The following is a 19,033-nucleotide window of genomic DNA, read 5'->3' on the forward strand; positions in this document are numbered from 1 at the left end:
ACAGAAAGAAAGCTACACTCTGGTTCGTACTTTGAGCTTTTGCTCTTTGCTTCCTTAGCATAGAGCAGACTTGGAGACATTCTAGATTTTCTTTTCTCCTGGAATGTTCCAGTCCCTGGGGCATAGAGTATATAAGTGACTGGCCTGACGGACACACAGATTCAGCAGGACCAGTTCTTATCCTAATGTCTGGGAACTTAGTTTGTTGTTCCCTCTCTGCAGAGAAGGAACGTGTGTTGCCATGCAAAGAAACAGCCTGTCTCTGGAAATGCACCCTCATGGGGTCTAACTGAGCGATCTGCAAGTGTTTATATAGGTTCTGAAAATAATTTAAGGTCAGCTTTTTGAAGGACCAGCCGGATCTAAGCAATAAACTTACACACATTTTGCCACTGAAAACCAAAAGAAAACAAAAAATACGAGTCATGAGTCAAGGCGGCTACCTTTTGGCTTTTCTTTGACTTCTAGCCACTGGGCTTTGCACAAATGAGTTGTTTGCAATTGAGAAATGAACACAGTTCTGCCCAACCACCAGGGTGGATGTTGCCCTGCCCAGAGCTTTTCTCACCCAGCAGTGAAATGTTTATTCCTTGTGACATCTTTGTAAGTTTTCAATACTAAAGGCTGAGCAAGGCAAGGATGTATTGTCTGCTTGTGTCTGCTTGCCAGGACAGCAGGGTCCATGAATGTCCCCAGAGGAAATCTCCATCAGTTATAGGACAACGTTCTCCAATGTTTATTGCGGAACATTCACTGCAATGGGAAAAGATGCTGCCTTGTGTCTGTTACTATGGAGCATACTGTGACAAGCAAACTAGACAGAAATTTCCAAGCAGAGATGCAAATGCGTCATCAGATATAACTTTGGTCCTCCTTGGGAGGAAGAATAACGGCCATTGTGAGTAGCTGCGTTTAACAGGACAGTGCCTTTAAAATCTCTCTTGTGAACTGAATTACCTCTAAGGAGAGAGAGAGAAGTAGAAAGAGAGAGAGAGAGATACAGAGAGAAAGAGAATGAACAAGAAGGACGCAGATTTTGGAAGTATTCATGCTTGACCTAGGTCCATGTCACACTATGTAGGGGGCTATGAAAGAGTCATACAATGCAATATTTTGAGTTAACAGACTCATTGGTGACCTTGTTGCCTGGGCCATGATTCACATAGTTCAGGGTTGGGATATAGTCATGACATTGGTAATGGTAAAGAAAGATGCCTCCTCAGGAATCTGACAACCAGCTTCCCCATGAAAGCAGGAATTCACTCTAAAAGCAAAGAAGAAGCACAGGAGAACTAGCGAGGCACTGGGCCTTATTTGCCCACAGAATCCGTGTGAATCAAATCCTGATAGCTTAGTCATCTCTGAATATTTTTGTCTAGGAAATCAACTTATGCTAATACGAAGCTGAGAGATTTATCCCATTTCAGATTATTTCCTTCATATAATATAAAAGGACTTTCATCTGCAGTTGTCTTATTTGCCAAACATAGGAAATTTTGGAAAAAGTTAGGCATCAATGAGACAGAATAGGGAATAGCCCTCTAGGACTGTACCATAAAGTAGAATGCTAATTCTCAGACATTAAAAGCCAAAAATCATATAGGAAACTGTGTGCAGTAACATACACAGTCTGCTATACACTAAGGCATATAATGATTGCATACAGAAACACATACACAGTAAAAATTATTGACATAACATTAACTGGTTATCTGTCAATAAGGGTGTTACAGAAGATTTAAAATCTCTTTATCCTTTTCGGTATTTCTCATAGTTTTTACCATGAGCAGTTGCTACTTTCATAATTAGAGAAAAATATGAACGTCTAATTTTACAAACACATTTTCTACACTATTTCCTGTTGAAAAGGAGCTGTACTCACACTGTTCCAGGTAGAAAGCTGACACGGTATGCAAAACTCTAACTGCAGACTACATTTCCTTGTGCACTTCCTTCTCCCAAGTCTACTAAATCTTCAGATCTGGCTATCTACTGTTCCTTCATATCAGAGTCTTCCACCAGAATGAGTGTTACATTATCGCCTTTGCTGATAATGTGCAGGTTTGTGTTTGCTGTCTTGTAAAATGTGCTATAAAACTGTCATCCTTTGGGGTATCTTTTCTAACTCGATGTATTCTCATTCGATTGCCTTTTTATATACATCTTTTGCTTTTGTTTGTTACATTTGCAAGCTATTCCTTATAATTATTGGTATAATTTTAGTGATTTAATTTCTATTGCAATTAATTTCCTTTTGTTTCAGGACAAATTCTCAGATAATAAGGCTAGGTCTTTGTTAATTTTATTTCTATAAAAATATGTTTATTTATATGAAATGAACAAATTTCATGCATTTCACATATAATTTTTTTATTTCTTGTGAAACAACCTGAAGAATGAACCTGGACTAATTATATAGCTGAGAATTGACAGGCAAGCCAGGGCTCCTGAAAACTTGACTGAGCTGAAGTATTTGGGTAATATTCTGACTCTTGGTTGTTGGTTGAAGTAACACTGCTGATATCTGTTCACCTGTGTTGGTTACAACAGGAGTGAGGGTTTGGAGAAAATGTGTCTAGCTGCCTGTTCCTCATTTTATGTCATTGACTGGTTGTTGGAGGCAGGAAACCTAGGAAGTGGCCCAATTTCAGATTTCATCATGGCTCGCCAACCATCTTCTGAAGTTTTAACTGATGCTTTTCTATTGCTTCATTACATAACACAGTTTCTGGTAATTGGGTTTGAGTTGTTATGAATTATTTTTATGTTCTCCTGACTCAGTTCTAATATCACCTGAGTTGCAGAATTCAAAAATATTTTCAGTGTGAACAGTTTTCCAAAAAGATCTTGATGCCCAAGGTGGAAGTTGGTTTCTTTTTATGTATCAAGGCAGCTTTCATTTTCAATAAATCTTTTATTCACTGACATGCGGTATTTGACCCAGGGTCAGGATCAGCTGGAAAGTTCTAGAATTGGAAGATAGCATGAGTGGGGGCAAGTCCTTCCCAGGAGTATTGATATTTGAAGGGGAATTCCAGTGAATGACAACTTTATCCATAATAATAATCATCTCAGGGGAAAATGGGGGAGAGGGGCTAGAGAAGGATACCACTTATTCAGCAGGTTTTCATTTCTCCTCTGAGTAAGGTGTTCCTCCACAGCCATCAAATGTCCTTGAACTTGGTCTGGTGGTTTTGGTGTTTCTGGTGGGGACGGGGAGAAGCCCTTGTCCGAATTCAGATGTTAGACCCAAAACATTGTTTTGGGGTAGGGAGGACTTTGCACCAGTTACCTAGGTCAGTGGTAGGTTTGTTACACTCCTTTCATGGTCTATTTATGCCTAAGCAGAAAGATGCCCTAAAGCAATGGAAATTAGCCTATGCTGGTGACTGTGGAGCCATAGTGAGCTTTGCTTTGTGTTGCTATATTCTGTGTTCACTTTTTCTTGAGTAGTGATACAGCCATGCTAGTTTCCAAGTTTTCTGAATCCATCTAGTATCAGGCTGAAGGCTCCTGAAGGAATTGTGTGCAGTGTAGTGTCCAAGTGGAATGCTTGCAAGCAAAGCAGAAACCCCCAAAGCTTGGCGCCAACTATTGGTTCTAGGATGAGTATGCCTACATGCTCAGAGAGCAGGGATTTGTACCCAACTCACCCAGTCAAACTCCAGTCTCAATCTTACATGTAGATTGACCACCACGTGGGACTTCTTGAAGTCAAATAGAAATGCTCAGTGCTAAGCATGTGTATGCATCTGCCTGCTGGTAACCTAGGCTCACAGGAATCCTCTGCAACCTTGTGTCCATGACCTAAACCCTGAAAGTCACCCTTTGTGAGGAAGGGATCAAAACAAGCCGGAAACTTGGACTCAGAATATGGTCTTTCTCCTCACATGGTTCTAAATCTAGTCCTTTTGAAAGTTGCTGATTGCTAAAAGTGGCTCATACCCAGGTAGTGCAAACCTTTCCAGCTAGGAACTCAGTGATTGATCTTTGTTTTCAGATGCCCTCGGCCATCACTGTTTAGGTGTCAATGGTGAACCAGCTGGCAGAGTCAAAACTGAGTGAAGGAAGGGCATGCAAGTTTATTTCTTATTATTAAATGAATTAAACTTGCTTCTGAAGATTTCTGAGAAATGTGCAGATATTACTACAGGTATAATGCTGAGGACAGGATCTGGCATGTGATAAAGTTCAGTAATGATCATTCATTCTTTAAGTTGGAAATATTACTGTCACTTTCCAGTGTGCCTCATACATACACTGCCTCCTGGAAACCACAACAGGGACCTCAATGATGACAGGCTTCAGCCTCCAAGGAATTTGGCAGCGAAATTTTCATTGGAATGAAAACAAATTATAAGGGTGAGTATTGGGTACAGTCACTCAGATGCTTCTTGGGATGCTTGAATCCATTCTAGAGAGCCTGGGTTCAAGTCCCAGGCCTGCTGCTCATTCCAGCCTCCTGCTTGTGCAAATCCTGAGAGGCAGCAGGCTCAAGTACTTGGTCCTTGCCACCCAAATGGAGACCATGGTTGAGTGGAGACTCCTGGAGTGGATTTGGTCTAGTTCCGGCTGTTGTAGGCCTGTGGAGAGTGAACTACAGGATAAAAGGTTTCCTATTTGATTTGTCTCTTTGCCTTCCAAAGAAATTAAAAACTAAAATAACAATGTCAAATATGAGAGTACTTCAAAATGTTCCCAGAAAGTAGAATTAAGAGAGAAATTAATTTTGGAGCAAGATATTTTGCAATTCATGTACATAAAGGGCCTGAAAAGGTTCATGAAAAATGCACATCATGAAAAAGTTATGCATGGATTTTAAATTTTCTTTGATCCAAAAACAAGTATATCTTTTAGTGCCAGTGTTCCGTAAATATCTCACATTCCTTCATGTGTGAAAAGGTAGCGCAGATAGTAATTATTTGAGATCATTTCAGTCGGGAAGAATGATGAAAAACTCGAGAGAGAACCAGGGAATTCTCTGCTTCTAGAAAGGCCTGTTGGTTTGCTGATTGACTCACTGGGATCCAGAGTCAAAGGCAGCATGCAATAAGGCAGTGGGAAAGACTGAGCCATTGATGAAGACACAGAAGTGCCTAGCCATGGCTTGCAAGGAGTCTTGCTTTTCATACCTACCCTATTTGGGTGTGATTCTGTTCCCAGCTTAACAGCACCCTTTATTTGGGGGTGGTGAGGTAGTTGGAGCGTGCTCATCCCACAAAAGCACTACTACGAGAAGCACTGGAACAAAGTGTGTTTGTCACCAGTAGTTCACTTGTATGTTCCTAGCATATGTTTTAATGAAAAGATTACCTGAATTTGCTCGTGTTTTATGATTGCAGCATTGCATAGACTTTAAGGAATATTCCTGCCAGTCCTCACTCACCACTTACCTGGTTGTCCACTTGGGGTCTGAGTTGGCCTGGACATCACTATATTCAAAAAAAACAAAGTCCCCAGGGTTACTCTGCTATGTTTATCAAGAAATTCCCCCCACTTTCCTTTGCCCATCTGACATTTTGATGGCAGTTGGTGATTCATAAGTCACTTCTGCCTTGTCTGTTTAGGGAACACTTCCGAGGAATTTTCCTTCCCAGCACCAGGGCTAAGAAAGATAAGAAACTTGTTTTTGAGGTAGAAAGAGCTGGTTGGCCTGGTAAATTCACCTCAGTTTTCCGATTTGAGACTGTACTTGTCAATATTGTCTGTGAGAAAGCAAAGGGATGGTACAGATGAAACCAGCCGAAGATATCTGCCCATGCTTTCCCTCCACTGTGTTCAGAGCAACTTTATGAAATGAAAAAGTGCTCAGAAACAGGGCTGAGTGGTGCCAGTGTGCCCAGTGGTCTCTTCCTAGCTTGCTTGTAGTCTGGATTGGCCCTAGATTCAATTGGAGTTCCTTATTCAAATCATAGTAACAGAATATAACCAGTAAGTGGCTGTGCCTCCCTTTTCTCAAAGATGGTCCCTTTAAGGGCCTCTCTACACTGCAGAAAATAGAAATTTGTTCATTTCATATGATGGGCACCATAGTCATTAGGGTTTAGTATTCAATATTAGGAGGCCAATAATTCAGTATATAATATAATTCAGGCCAAGATGAGTTGAAAATAGCTGATGATATTCAAGTCGATTACCCAATATGACTTACAGATTGTGTATTGTGATCAACCAAAGATTAAAGGTCAAAATTTTGAGCAGAAAATGGCAAAGTCAACATTCAAATTAAAATTCAAGATAATGTCTCCTTCAGATGAATTTTTTCACTTTTATATATAAAGTTCTTTCATTTATTCTGATATAATTTACACACTTACTCATAAAATTGTAACAAATTTATACCAAAAGCAAGGTACAGGCTTTTTACTGTGTAACCACTGCTCTGATTTCTGTCTCAATAGAATTTCTAAAGACTTATTTATTTATTTATTTATTTATTTATTTATTTATTTATTTATTTATTTATTTATTTGAAAGGCAAAATGACAGAGAGGGAAAGGGATCTTCCATCTGCTGGCTCATTCCTTAAACAGCCAGAACAGCCAGGGCTGGTATAGACTAAATCCAGGGGCCCAAACTCCATCAGAATCTCCTATGTGGGTGGCATGGGGAACAAGTACTCAGGTCATCTGATTTCCTATGCATTAGAAGGGAACTGGATTGCAAGTGGGGCTCTGACATTGGATGCCAATGTGGCAAGTGGCAACTTAATGTAAGTTGTTGCTTTTCTTCTGAGAATGCCCTGTCTTCCTTTTCTGCCTGGGAAATTTTTATTGGTCCTTCAGGATTAGATCTAATGTCATCGTCACCGATAGTGACGCCAAATTCCTCAGTTCTGTTGGTTGTACTTGCTGATCTCTGTTGTCACTGCATTTGGAGGCCTGGTCATGACCTCTGTCCATCTTGGACCCTCCCCAGGCTCAGAACCTCTCCCAGGCCAGAAGCATAGGGTGAGCATTTGGGATGCAACACACCGCACACTCAATATTGTTGATTACCTATTTGGATTTGTTCTACAGGATACTTAAATACAGAGATTTTCCTGGACTTAGAAGAGAATGATAGAAGCCTTTCTGAAGCAGAAATGCTTGGTGAGTTAAAAAAAAATGCAATATAAGGGTTTAGCACAAGTTTCACAAGAAAACGGAAACTTATTTTGCTGCAAAAAAATTGGACACAAAAGATGCTTTACATAGCACATGGAATACTTATATATGTATGTGTATTGATTTCAAAGTTATCTTGGCAGCAAAATAACTCTTAATTATATTTTCTACACACTTTGTGAAGTTCCCTTGTATAACGTGGTGAAATGGTGGTCATAAAATTTAATTAATCCCAGATAGAACTGGATGCCACTCACCCTCACCCAATCCACATAGTTATAAACCTTTTATGATGGGGAACAAAAGTGAAAAAAAAATACAAAGAATTCTGTGATTCTTATCTGTACCACTGGACTGTAATATGTAAATAATGGCTTTAGCCAAGCCATTAGCTAAATATTAAGTCTACAATATTAAGACTGTTTAGTAAGAGTATGTCCCAAGACATACTCCTTTGAAAGCAAGGTTAGTTGTTTACACAACCTTCAAATTTAGCTGCATTTTATCTGACACCCCTAGCCAAAGTGAAACCTCTTTCCTTGGCACTATAGAGGGGCTGACTGTACTCCTGGGAGTCAGTTTGACACCATGCAATGGTCAATTTGAGGCTGTTATTCTGCCCTCCTGACTGGGATCAACTCGGCTGGTAACTGTCCTAACTAGGGTGAAGTACAAGGCCAAATAGCCAGCTGGGATCAGAACAAGATAGCAAAGCAGTGATGGCACTGACCACGTGGTTGAGGATGGCAACATTTACAGGTCTTTACAACAATGGGAGAGTGAAATGACCGTGTAGTGTTTGCTTTCATTGAGGGAAGAGATCTATGACTTCCTTTTGAGTGTGGGCAGACTCTATAACTGCTTTGAACAATAGGATGATAGCAAATTAACACAACACCAGGTCTGAATAGCCTCTCAGTTTCTACTCCTGTCGCTTAAGGACACTCTTTCACGGGATGCCCCAAGCCTTCATATAAGAGAGTCAAAGCTGCCATGCTGGAGGGCCCATGGGCAAGCATGTGAACACGCAGATCCAGCTAAATGACCCTGTTCACAGCAGTGAATCCATAAGGCCTCCCCATTTCCCAGGTGCAATTCCCTCAATGAAACATGAATTAAGGGCCCAGCATGATGACTCAGGGCTAAATCCTCACAATGCACATGCCAGGATCCCATATGGTTTCCGGTTCATATCCTGACTGCTCCACTTCCAATCTAGCTTCCTGCTTATGGCCTCAAATTAGCAGAGGATGGGCCAAAGTCTTGGGATCTTACACTTATGTGGAAGACCTGGAAGAAGCTCCTAGTTCCTGGCTTCGATCAGCTTAGCTCTGCCTGTTACAGCCATTTGGGGAGTAAAGCAGCAGATGGAAGAATTTTTTTTTCCCTCTCTCCTTCTGTCTCTAAATCTGTATTTCCAATAAAAAAAATCTTTAAAAATAAAAAAAGGCATGAAGCAAAAGAACCACCCATTTGCTCTGTCTGCATTTCTGACCTTTGGTATCTGGACATATAACAAAAATAATAGTTACTTAAGTGACTCAGTGTGGGGATGATTTGAGTTCATAGAATCATGGAGGTTCTTCAAAAAGCTTGTAGAAAATGAAATTATGAAATATGTTTATCACAAAACAAGTGAAATTTATTAATAGAAACCCAGTATACTGAATATAAGTAGTAATTTTTCTGATATTGTAATGACTTAAGAAAGAAGTGATTTCAGGCTAGTGCCCCAGTCCAGCACGTTAATTTTCTGCCTGAAGTGTCGGCAACTCACATACACACTGATTCATATCCTGACTGCTGCACTTCCAATCTAGTTTCCTGTTTATGACCTGGGAAGAAAGCAAAGGAAAGCTCAGGTTCTTGGGCACCTGCACCCATGTGGGAGACCTAGAAGAAGCTCCTGGCTCCTGGATTCAGATAGACTCAGTTTCAGCTGTTGTGGCCATTTGCAGAGAGATTCAGTGGATGGGAGTTCTGTCTCTTTCTCTCTGTAGCTCTGTCGTTCAAATAGAAATCAAAATCTTAAAAACAAAAAAGGAAATGCTTTGGACAATTTGAAAATTCAAGCTTTTCCATTTTCTTGTCTGCCAAAGAAATCATGCTCAGAATGAAGTCTTCCCTAGGATGCTGTAGTTAATTAGCTCAGTGCCAGGCTGCCCCAGCTGAAGATAGCTAGGGCTCCAGACTCTGACCTACTCAGGCCTTCTCTTGGGGCAAGATACCTCATCTAGGTGGCAGGAAGTCATGCGGACCTGGAGTAGATGCAGAGGAAGTCATCAGGTGAGGGCACAGCAAAACTGTCAGTACCAATGCCAGGCCCAGGTCGAGCTGTGTGTAGGGGGAGTCCGGGGTCAGAGCTGCAAGCATGACTAACAGTGCACCTGCTGTGGATTGGGTGAACTTGAGAGAATGCAGTGGGAATCTGACAACTCCCACAGACAGTGTAGTTGGGAATATCCAAGGAGATAATGTAAGAAGGTTCTGAGACTGACCCAAACCACTCAGGGCCGAAAGCCTCTACTGCGAGGGATTCAATGAGACCACACCTGGGTTGTAGATGCTGTAATTACTGATATTTATCTGACTTAATTGTCAGGTAAATCTGTTTCTAGTTTTGTTTTGCTTCTTCTCAAATAAGGTCTTTTGTTTTCTTAAATATTATCCATAAGATCTCTGGGTATACTGCTGGAGGAGAAGTACCCAAACCTGGGTAAGCTCAAAGATGACCTACTCATGCTCCTTGTGCTTAAGGAGAAACTGGGTTGAGTCAGCAAGGCTACTGAGTAGCAGAAACTACCTGGATGGCCTACACCCATGGGCAGATTTGACTAGCATGGTCATTGCCAAGTAGCCATTTTTCCTACATTCAACTTTTGGAAAAACCACTGGCTTGTGTAAAGGGAGACACACTTGCATTATAAAGGCATATACCTTATTTGAGAATGAATACCTGACCTATTTTGTTCTGTATATATTTGAAAAATAATTTTGTCTAATGAATATGTATGATGGTTATGGTAATTATTTCTTCCAACAAAGTACAAAGCTTTTAAACAAGCCACTTCTAAAAACCATCACACCCCATTGCAGGGACACTCAGAGAAGCCCTGACTTGGCATGGTACCATATTAACTTAATAAGCTGAGTGAATTCCTGTGTGAGCTGAGGTGGGCCCTTTAGAGGACCTTGTAAGCATCTCATTAGGTAACAAAGAACACATATAAATGTTTGGTCATATTTGTACCCTGGTATTACTGTTCAGATACATTCACAGCCTACAAAGCTGTGGGTTCCTTTGGAGCCAATAATGCTGCATGCTAGAAAGATTTCAAATTTATTCAGGATCCATAATGCTGACCACATAACAACAGAAAAAAAAGAGCCGTAAAATGCTATTGTAGTATGGTCAGTTATTATAGCAATAGCTCAGTGGCTTGACATTTTCAACAGTAAAATATTGAGGCATCTGAACTTTAAAAAAAATCACAGCAATTTGTAGTCAGAACAGCAAAAACATATTTGTATCTGTAAGACACTGATTCATTTTCTTGCCTGTTAACCTTCCTGCTGGAGCGACTGCTCCCTGGCTGGCTATTTAGATGATGAAGTGATCAATTTCTGGACATGGAGCAAATTGCTGGATATTTGAACTCTCCAGGGCAGGAGTGGGCAATTATTTTGACTTCAAGCTCAAGTTGGTAGGTTTGGCTGAACACAACCTTCTATAAGGAATGAGGGCTACTTTGCTCTTGTGTGGAAACACACACATCAGAGATTACTCACTGCTTTTAGGAATTGTGTTCCTGCATGGTTGTCTCTATTGTTCTCTTGGTTTCAAAAGACCATGTGTTTCCATGTGCTTCAGCATTTCGTAAAGACATTCATAGTTATGTCCAAAGTAAGATAGGTCTGGTTGCTATGGTACATCTTTTTTTCTTTCTTTTCCATTGGAATGTCAGATTCACAGACAAGAGAGGCACAGAGGAAAAATCTTTCATCCACTGGTTCACTCCCCTAATGCCCGCAACAGCTGGAGCTGAGTCAGTCCAAAGCCAGGAGCCAGGAGCTTCTTCCATGTCTCCTACAGAGGTACAGGGTCCCCAAGGACTTGGGACATCCTCTACTGCTTTCCCAGGCCATAAGCAGGGAACTGGGTGGAAGTGAAGTAGCTGGGATACAAACCCGTGCTAGACCTTGGAGGTGGAGGATCAGCCAGCTGAGCCATTGCATCGGTCTCACATACTTCTTTTTATCTTTATTACTTGCTTCCTCAGATATCCTACAGCACCTAAGACTACGTAATGAGATGGCAGGACACTATATCTGAAATCAAGACACTTAGATTTTAAACTCTTTCTCTTATATGACAGGTGTCTCGCCTGTCACGCGATACCTTGACAGGTACAGTGGCTCAGAGGATATACCCTGTAATCCAACTGTCTGGATTGCTCTGTGCTTGGAGATCCTTATCTGGAAAAGTGATTACATTAATAGCGAACACTGTAGTGCTGCCTTTGTGCCAGGCGATTTTCAAATATAGTAACTCATTTGATTCTCAGGACAACTCAGTGAAGTTGATTCTCTTATTCTTACAGTGCAGATGATGAAACATAAGCACAGAGACATGAAGCAGCTTGCTCATGCCTGAACGACTGAGAAGACACAAGGCCATGATCTGAACCCAGGTACTCTGGCTCCAGAATTAGTGCTACACAACCTGCTGATCGGATGCTGCATGAATTAGCTTTATTACCTGTGAGAGGGGCATAAGGCGACTTCTGTCACCCTGACAAGGATGTCGCAGCTATCACGGTCACCACAGACATGGAAGTTTAAAGTGCTCTAGAACCCTAATGTATTATTAACTCCCTTGCAAAGCTATTGCTAAACAAATAACACTTTGGGATTCCAGACATTTTAGGTTGATATTTGTGATAAAAAAATCAAATCATTCATTATATCAATATGAAATACCTTGAGAAAGTCATTGCTAGGTGCTCCAAAGTGCTGCAGGTGTCTGCTATTCAGGGTGAGCCTGAATATTGGAATGCCTGGTTCAAGTCCTGGGCATTCTACAGCTCTGAACTCATATGTTCTTTAAATCATGACTAATTAATCATGACTAATGTGCCTAGAGTGATGACCTAAGTGCTCAGGGCCCTGTATCCAGAGGGAGACCTGGATAGAGTTCCTGGTTAATGCCTTCCTTTGGCCCAGGTTGTGTGTAGGTATTTGGGAAGTGAACCAACAGATGGAAGATTCTCTCTCTGTCTCTGTCTCTCTCTCCCCCTTTCTCCCATCTCAGTCCATGTGTCACTATCTTTCAAAAAACATAAATAAGTCCTTTTGTTAAAAAGTATGTAGTGTGCCAGTCAGATGACTGAAGCTAGGACAAGGCTGGCCTTTGATGCTCCAAGTGCCATATTGGTGATTCACCAACAGGTGACATTTCCATCAGCATGGCTAAAGAGCCCCAGCCTGGCAGTTTGAAACTTGTGACAAATGGGGAGCCCAGTTGATAAGAGGAGCTAATACCCTTCTCTTCTACAGTGGCACACTGGCAGCTTGTAGTCTAAATATGACATCTCCTGGCCCAACAGACACACACACACACACACACACACACACACACACACACACACACACACACGTTGTATCATGCTCCAGAGTAGAATAGGGCCCTCTGTCTTTGCCATGACCCTTCTCCCTTCCTGTTTCTCTACCCCTGGGGATGTCAGTCTCCTCTCTGCTTGACCCTGATACTAACCCGGAGAGTCTGAGCTTTAGTTCAAGTTGAGCAATCAAATGTTTTGGTTGGGGCATCTACGAAAAGAGATATACTGAGACCCTGGAAAGCACCTGTTTATTTCGTCTTTCCTCTGTGTCCATAAAATGCAATAGCAGCTCCAAAAAATTTATGAAAAAAAATTTTAATTAGAGCAAGTCTATTTAAGCACAAAATACACCACTCAGCCCAAGCAGAGATGGCAGTGGGACGAGGCGGCTCACTGCAGGCCACCAGCTCTTGTCCCTTCCCCTTTATTTCTGACCCCCTGTCTTCAGGGCTCCATAAAATGTGACAACACACGAAATTCCACAAACCCTTTGTAACCTTGAGATTGACTTTTGAGCGGATGGTTTTCTGACATTAACCCTGTCTTAAGGAAGAACTCCTTATTGATAGAAATTCTCCAAGCTGATTTGTATTTAATTGCCCATTGCCTAAGACCCTCACGCTTTTCAGCTGGTTATTAATGATCAGATAATATCCTCTTCAGCTGTTGCTATTTCTTAATGACCTTATTAATTGTAATCACAGAAACTGATCTCTGACATTTGAAGTCTGACTCACTGAGGAAATCAGTCTAGCAGTCAAAAGAGACCTTGCTCCATCCCGCTACCCCGACTGACATCAGTAAAGACCACATCTGACCGCCTACCTGACCTGCCCTTTATCTGAATCGCAGGCAGATTGTCCTGAATCCAGTTCTTGCTGAGCCGTTCCAGCTCACCCAGACACGCTGCTATCCTCTTTCTTTGGGCAAGCTAATTTCCATGCTATCTTCTTTCTTTAACTTAAATAAAACTTTCCTCTTTATGTCATCTTCCAGTGATCTTTTGTCATCTAAGGCTGACATGAGCAGATTGTCATTTTTAAGGTTTTTTTTTTCTATAACTTTGCATCAGAAGGTCTTGAGGCCCAATTAAGCATTACAGGACAAAAATTTAAGCCAAGTTTTTTTAATGCAAAGATATCCTCCTAATGTGCAATATTTGAGAGTTGGTGGGATTTTTTTTTTCTTTTCCTTCTCTGCAGTCTCACTTACTTTTATGAAGTGACATGGCTAAAAGATGCTTATATATACATTGGTAATTGTTCCCTACCAGTTGTTGCAAGAGTATATTAGAAATGGCTGCCTGGCAGGAACCTAGAATGGAATATTAAGATTCTGTATTCAGCAAAGGGCAAAGAGTGGAGGCTGGAGAATTGCTATGCCTATTTATTTGCCATCAGGGGAAAATCAACACCAGTTTGTTAGAAAGCAAGGAGCAATATAAATTCAAAAGGGCAGTATCTTTCAGCAAGAAAAAATGGTAGCTTGAAGGACAGGTAGCAGTAGAAGTCTCTGTGCGTGATGCCTAGTCCTGGCTGTACCACTTCTCAACCAACTCTCTAGTAACATGCCTCAGGAGGTGTCAGATGACAGCTCAAGCATGCTGGCCCATACCAACCACCTGGGAGGCCCAGCTAGAGTTCCAGGCTTTGGGCTTTGGCCTGCCCCTGCTGCTGCAACCTTTGGGGTAGTGAACCAGAGGATGGGAGGCCTCTTTCTCTCCATTTCTCCCTCTCTCCCACTCTGTCACTCAGTCTTATAAATAAATATTTTGTTATTAATATATAAATAAATATAGTCATTGGAGCTGGCACTGTGGCACAACAGGTGAAGCCATAGTCTACAGATCTGGCATTCTGACTGGGTTCTGGTTCAAGTTCTGGAAATTGCACTTGTGATCCAGCTCTCTGCTAATATGCCTGGGAAAGCACCAGAAGATGGCCAAAGTTCTTGGGCCACTGCACCCATGTGGGAAACCTGGAAGAAGCCCCTGGATCCTGGCTTCACCCTGGTTCAGCCTTGGCACTTTGGCTATTTGGAGAGTGAACCAGTGGATGAAGAATCATGTTCTCCCTGTCACTCTCTCTTCCTCTTTCCCTCTAACTCTGCCTTTCAAATAACATTTTTAAATAATAATAATAATAATAATAATAATAATAAAATCATTTAAAAGATCACATGGATGCCACCAATTGTCAATTTCTGATTTGGCTGGGAGTACAAGGACCTGCTTGTATGATAGACATGACCAAGTCATGTAGGCTTTAGCATTGATTGCACTCTCAAGAACGAATTTGTTGCCTGGCCATTGTTTTCATGAGCCTGATCACAAGTGGTGGCTGTTGTTTCTCTGAAACAGGTGGTGGTGGTGTGGAAGAGGAACAGTAAGCACTGATGAAAGTGGTTGCAAGCCATGGAATGGAGCATTAAGAGAAACAATGATCCATTCTTGATTCCACGTGTGACTTTGGACAAGGTTATTTGGCTTTTCTGAGTCTCCAACCTGTCATCCATAAGATGATTACAGTAATAACCATATACTCTCAAATTTCTTGTGTGGATTAAATTCAGTTATGTATTTCAAGGACTTACTGTACTCCTTAGAATATAGTAGTTTCTCAGCAGGTTGTAATTATTATTATTATCATTGCTTTTGCTGCTCAGAAAATTGTTTGGGTAACTCTTGTCTCAGTTCTCCAGAAATGGTAGCCAATGGTACCGTTCTTTACATGGGAGAGATGCTAACTTCTTATATATTCAAAAAATACCATAGAGATGCTTTCTCTCCATTTAAGAAAAAGAAGAGTATCCTACACACTCTGGTCTAAGTTTAGTAGGATAAAGAACTGTGAAGGTATTTTTTGGAGTTGAAATGAGATATAAGGATATCTCTAAATAGCACAAAATAAATGAGTAGCATTTCTTTATAGAGATCTTTTCATTGTGTTAAAGCTTCAAAAGTAGAAGAAATGATTTTGTGATTGAAAGACCATAGGATTAGATGTCAGAAGATTGATTCAACAGCCTGCTGTGGGGGTGGTTTAGGGTAGCTACAAACCTCGGTACGTCACTAAAATGAAGACCCATCCTGTTGACCTCACCTGTCCTTGAGAGCTTTAAATCTGACCACCTCTTAAAAGTGCTTTATAACATCTACGACTATTCAGAAGACACTGTTCCACTGCAGTCCACGTTCTTCCTCTGATGACCCTCAGAAGCCCAGATCTCTAACAGTTGTTCATCTGGTTTAGAAATGAGGGGTTGAGAGGCAGGTGTCTGATGCAGCCATTATGATGCTGTTTGAAATGTCCACATCCCATATCACAGTGCAAGAGTTTGGGTCCAGGCTCTCTTTCCAAGCCCTGTTTCCTACTAAATCACACTCTGGATGGCAGTAGGTGATGGTTCATGGAGCTGGGTCTTCCTCCCCCATGCAAGACCTGGCCTCCTGCCTGTTCCAGGCATCTGGGGAATGAACCAGCATATGAGATTGTGCTTGCTCACTCTCTTCCGGGGAATAAGATTTGGCAATGAAGCAGTCTCTCTTCACCATCAGATCTCCTTTCTGGATCCATGTACTCTGTTTTGTTTCATGGCAACAAAACTTTATTTCAAGGCAGTGTCCATCCACAATGGAGCATAAGGTTAACAAATCATCAGTTTCTCACTATTCCACTCCCGTGAGCTCCAACAGCATTTCAGACCCTCTGGCTTAAAACTTGAGTCAGTTCTTAACCTCTCTCAGAAAATCTCTGACCCTTCCCTCCCAGTCAAAGTGTCCTGAACTCCGTAACTCACAAGCATGCCATTCCTGCTGCCTTTTCCTGGCTCTCCACTGGGCAGCCCTACTCTCCCTTGCTCCTGTTGGAAAAAGTAAAACAAAAGAAGCCATCCTTTAAGATTCTGCCTCCTCAACACCTTCTAGACCCCTCTGGCTGGTGCTTAAGATCCCCTTTATCTTCACTCCTTTGTTAAGTAACCTTTACATTTCTGCTTTGGAGGCTAGCTATCCTATCTCTGTGCTGTGTGTTAACGATTTCTCTGCCAGCTAGAGAGATTTCCCCATTGGCTGATTCACTCCCGATAGGCCCATAATGGCCAGCCCTGGGCTGGACTGAAGCTGCACGCCCAGAATTCAACTCACGTCTCCCATGTGTGTGGCAGGGACCCAACTACCTGACCTATTAGCACTGCTTTCCAGAACCCACTTTTGCAGGAATGGAAATCAGACACTCTGATGTGGGCTATGAATGTCTATCAGAGTTTTAACTGCTAAGCCAAAGACCTGAACCTCATCAGGCACCTTTAAAAAAGTTATTTGATATGTTCTTTTTCTCCAACACATGTGGTAAAAATTCTAACCAGATTTATTATTATTATAACCATGATATTATTATCACTAAGACTTTGGAATTTACTGAAGATAAAGTTTCCAGTGGAAACAGTGAATGCTCTCTGAACCTACAAGTCGATGTGTGGGTGTGCTACTAGCCTCATTGTTGTTGAAAAACAGATCAGAAGAGAAAGTGACAATGTGTGGATTTCTAAATTGCTAAAAATTTTGGAAGCTTTAAAATGCCAGCACATTGCTTGCTTCATATTTTGACTACATCTCAAAACTTTCTCTTATTGGGTGCTTCAGTGGCTATGAAGCTGAAGCTGGCCTCTTCTTACTCCCTCAGGGAAAAGCTCAACAAATGGTCTCACTTGGAATGTTAGCAGCCAAAAGCTTTGCTCCTGCCGCTAGACATTGTGAATTGTACTGGTGAGCTGTCTAAAGGCAGGTTCCTCGGTTTAATTGCTCTAGGGAGCTGTAGCTTGCAATAAAAAAGCTGGAGCCTGTTTCACTGTCAAGATCCAACAGTGTCAGGGGCCAGTATTGTGGTGCCCTGGATTAAGGTACCACATGCCAGTTTGAGTTCTGGCTATCTGCTTCTGATCCAGCTCTCGGCTAATAAGTCAGGGAAGGCAGTGGAAGATGGTCCAAGGAGTTGGGCTCTAGCCATCCAAGTGGGAGGCCAGGGAGGAGTTCCTGGCTCCTTGCTTCAGACTGACCAAGACCTTGCTGTCACATCCATTTGGGAGAGGGAATCCATGAAAGGGAGATATCTCCCTCTCTGCCACTCTTACTTTTGAAATAAATAAATGTGATGATCCAGTTGCTTTCTCTGTTAGCAAATGATTCCTGTGGTTTTAACTGTTCCCCATCTATTGAAAGATCTTCCTCTCCTAAAATATTCAGCTCAAGGACCCTTATAAACTTACCCTGTTTCTGACTAGGGAGACTCCAGACCAAGGCTTGTCAAATTGAATCTGTAAGAAACATCAATTTATTTTTTGAGTTGGCTTAAAAGATGTCTTGGAATGGATATTTTTTTCATTTGAAGACATTGTTGTAATTGCTACAGATGGGCCAACATGATTTCACACCGAATTACCCATCCCTTGTCTTTTTCTCCAGTATCTCGATCATTTCTGCCAAAGAACAATGAGCCAGGAACAATTTGTGGATGCCAAAATGGTTAGAACATCCTGGGTTGAGGCATGGCGTGTCTTCTGTTGGTCCTTAAGAAGCTGCTGAGATTTGACCATTTTTCATGTCCAAAGCTGATAGATTTATATGGTTCAACCTAACACAGCCCATATCCTTTATCTGGTCAGAGTCAGCTGAGCTTAAAGACATGGAGAAAACATGGGGGGCTGTCCAAGCTCCCACAACTTCTGTAGCAAGAAGGACATGGGATTGCCTTTGCTGTAGTCTTGTCTCAGCTTAGAGATACATGAGGATTCCGCGGGGGGGGGGGGGCAGGGTAAGTGTTTGATGGACAGCTGTGCCACCTGGACATCTTCAGTGGTCACATGTTTTTCCTCCCCAGGCACTGCCCAATGTGGCTGCTGTGTTCCTTTCCAGAGCAAGCAAAATTGTGCTTTCCGGAAGTCTCTAATGATGTACCCATGGCTTTCTTGGCCCTGGAGCATCCTGGGACAGTTTCAGGGAGGGATTTCCAAGCAAACACAAATGAAATGCCATCTTCTCTGATGTCAGGACAAGAGATCCTGGAAGGTGATGCTATCATTCCCCACATTTGTAAGCAGCTTTGGGAGTTTGATGCAGCCCTCCCAGAAGCTGTAGATTCCAGGAAAGAGCATGACTCAGGAGTGTGACCATCTGCTATTGTGCCTGGGGAAGTGGAGGACCAGGGAGAGGAAGTGATTGGCCCCAGATGATAAAGCTTTCCAGTATAAACTGGAAACAAACTTAAACCAGTTCTGAAGTCCCCACTGTAGTTCTCTTTTTATCCTTAG

This window comes from Ochotona curzoniae, unplaced genomic scaffold, assembly GCF_017591425.1.
Source record: "Ochotona curzoniae isolate NIBS_2020 unplaced genomic scaffold, NIBS_Ocur_1.0 contig_4501, whole genome shotgun sequence".
Lineage (NCBI taxonomy): Eukaryota > Metazoa > Chordata > Mammalia > Lagomorpha > Ochotonidae > Ochotona > Ochotona curzoniae.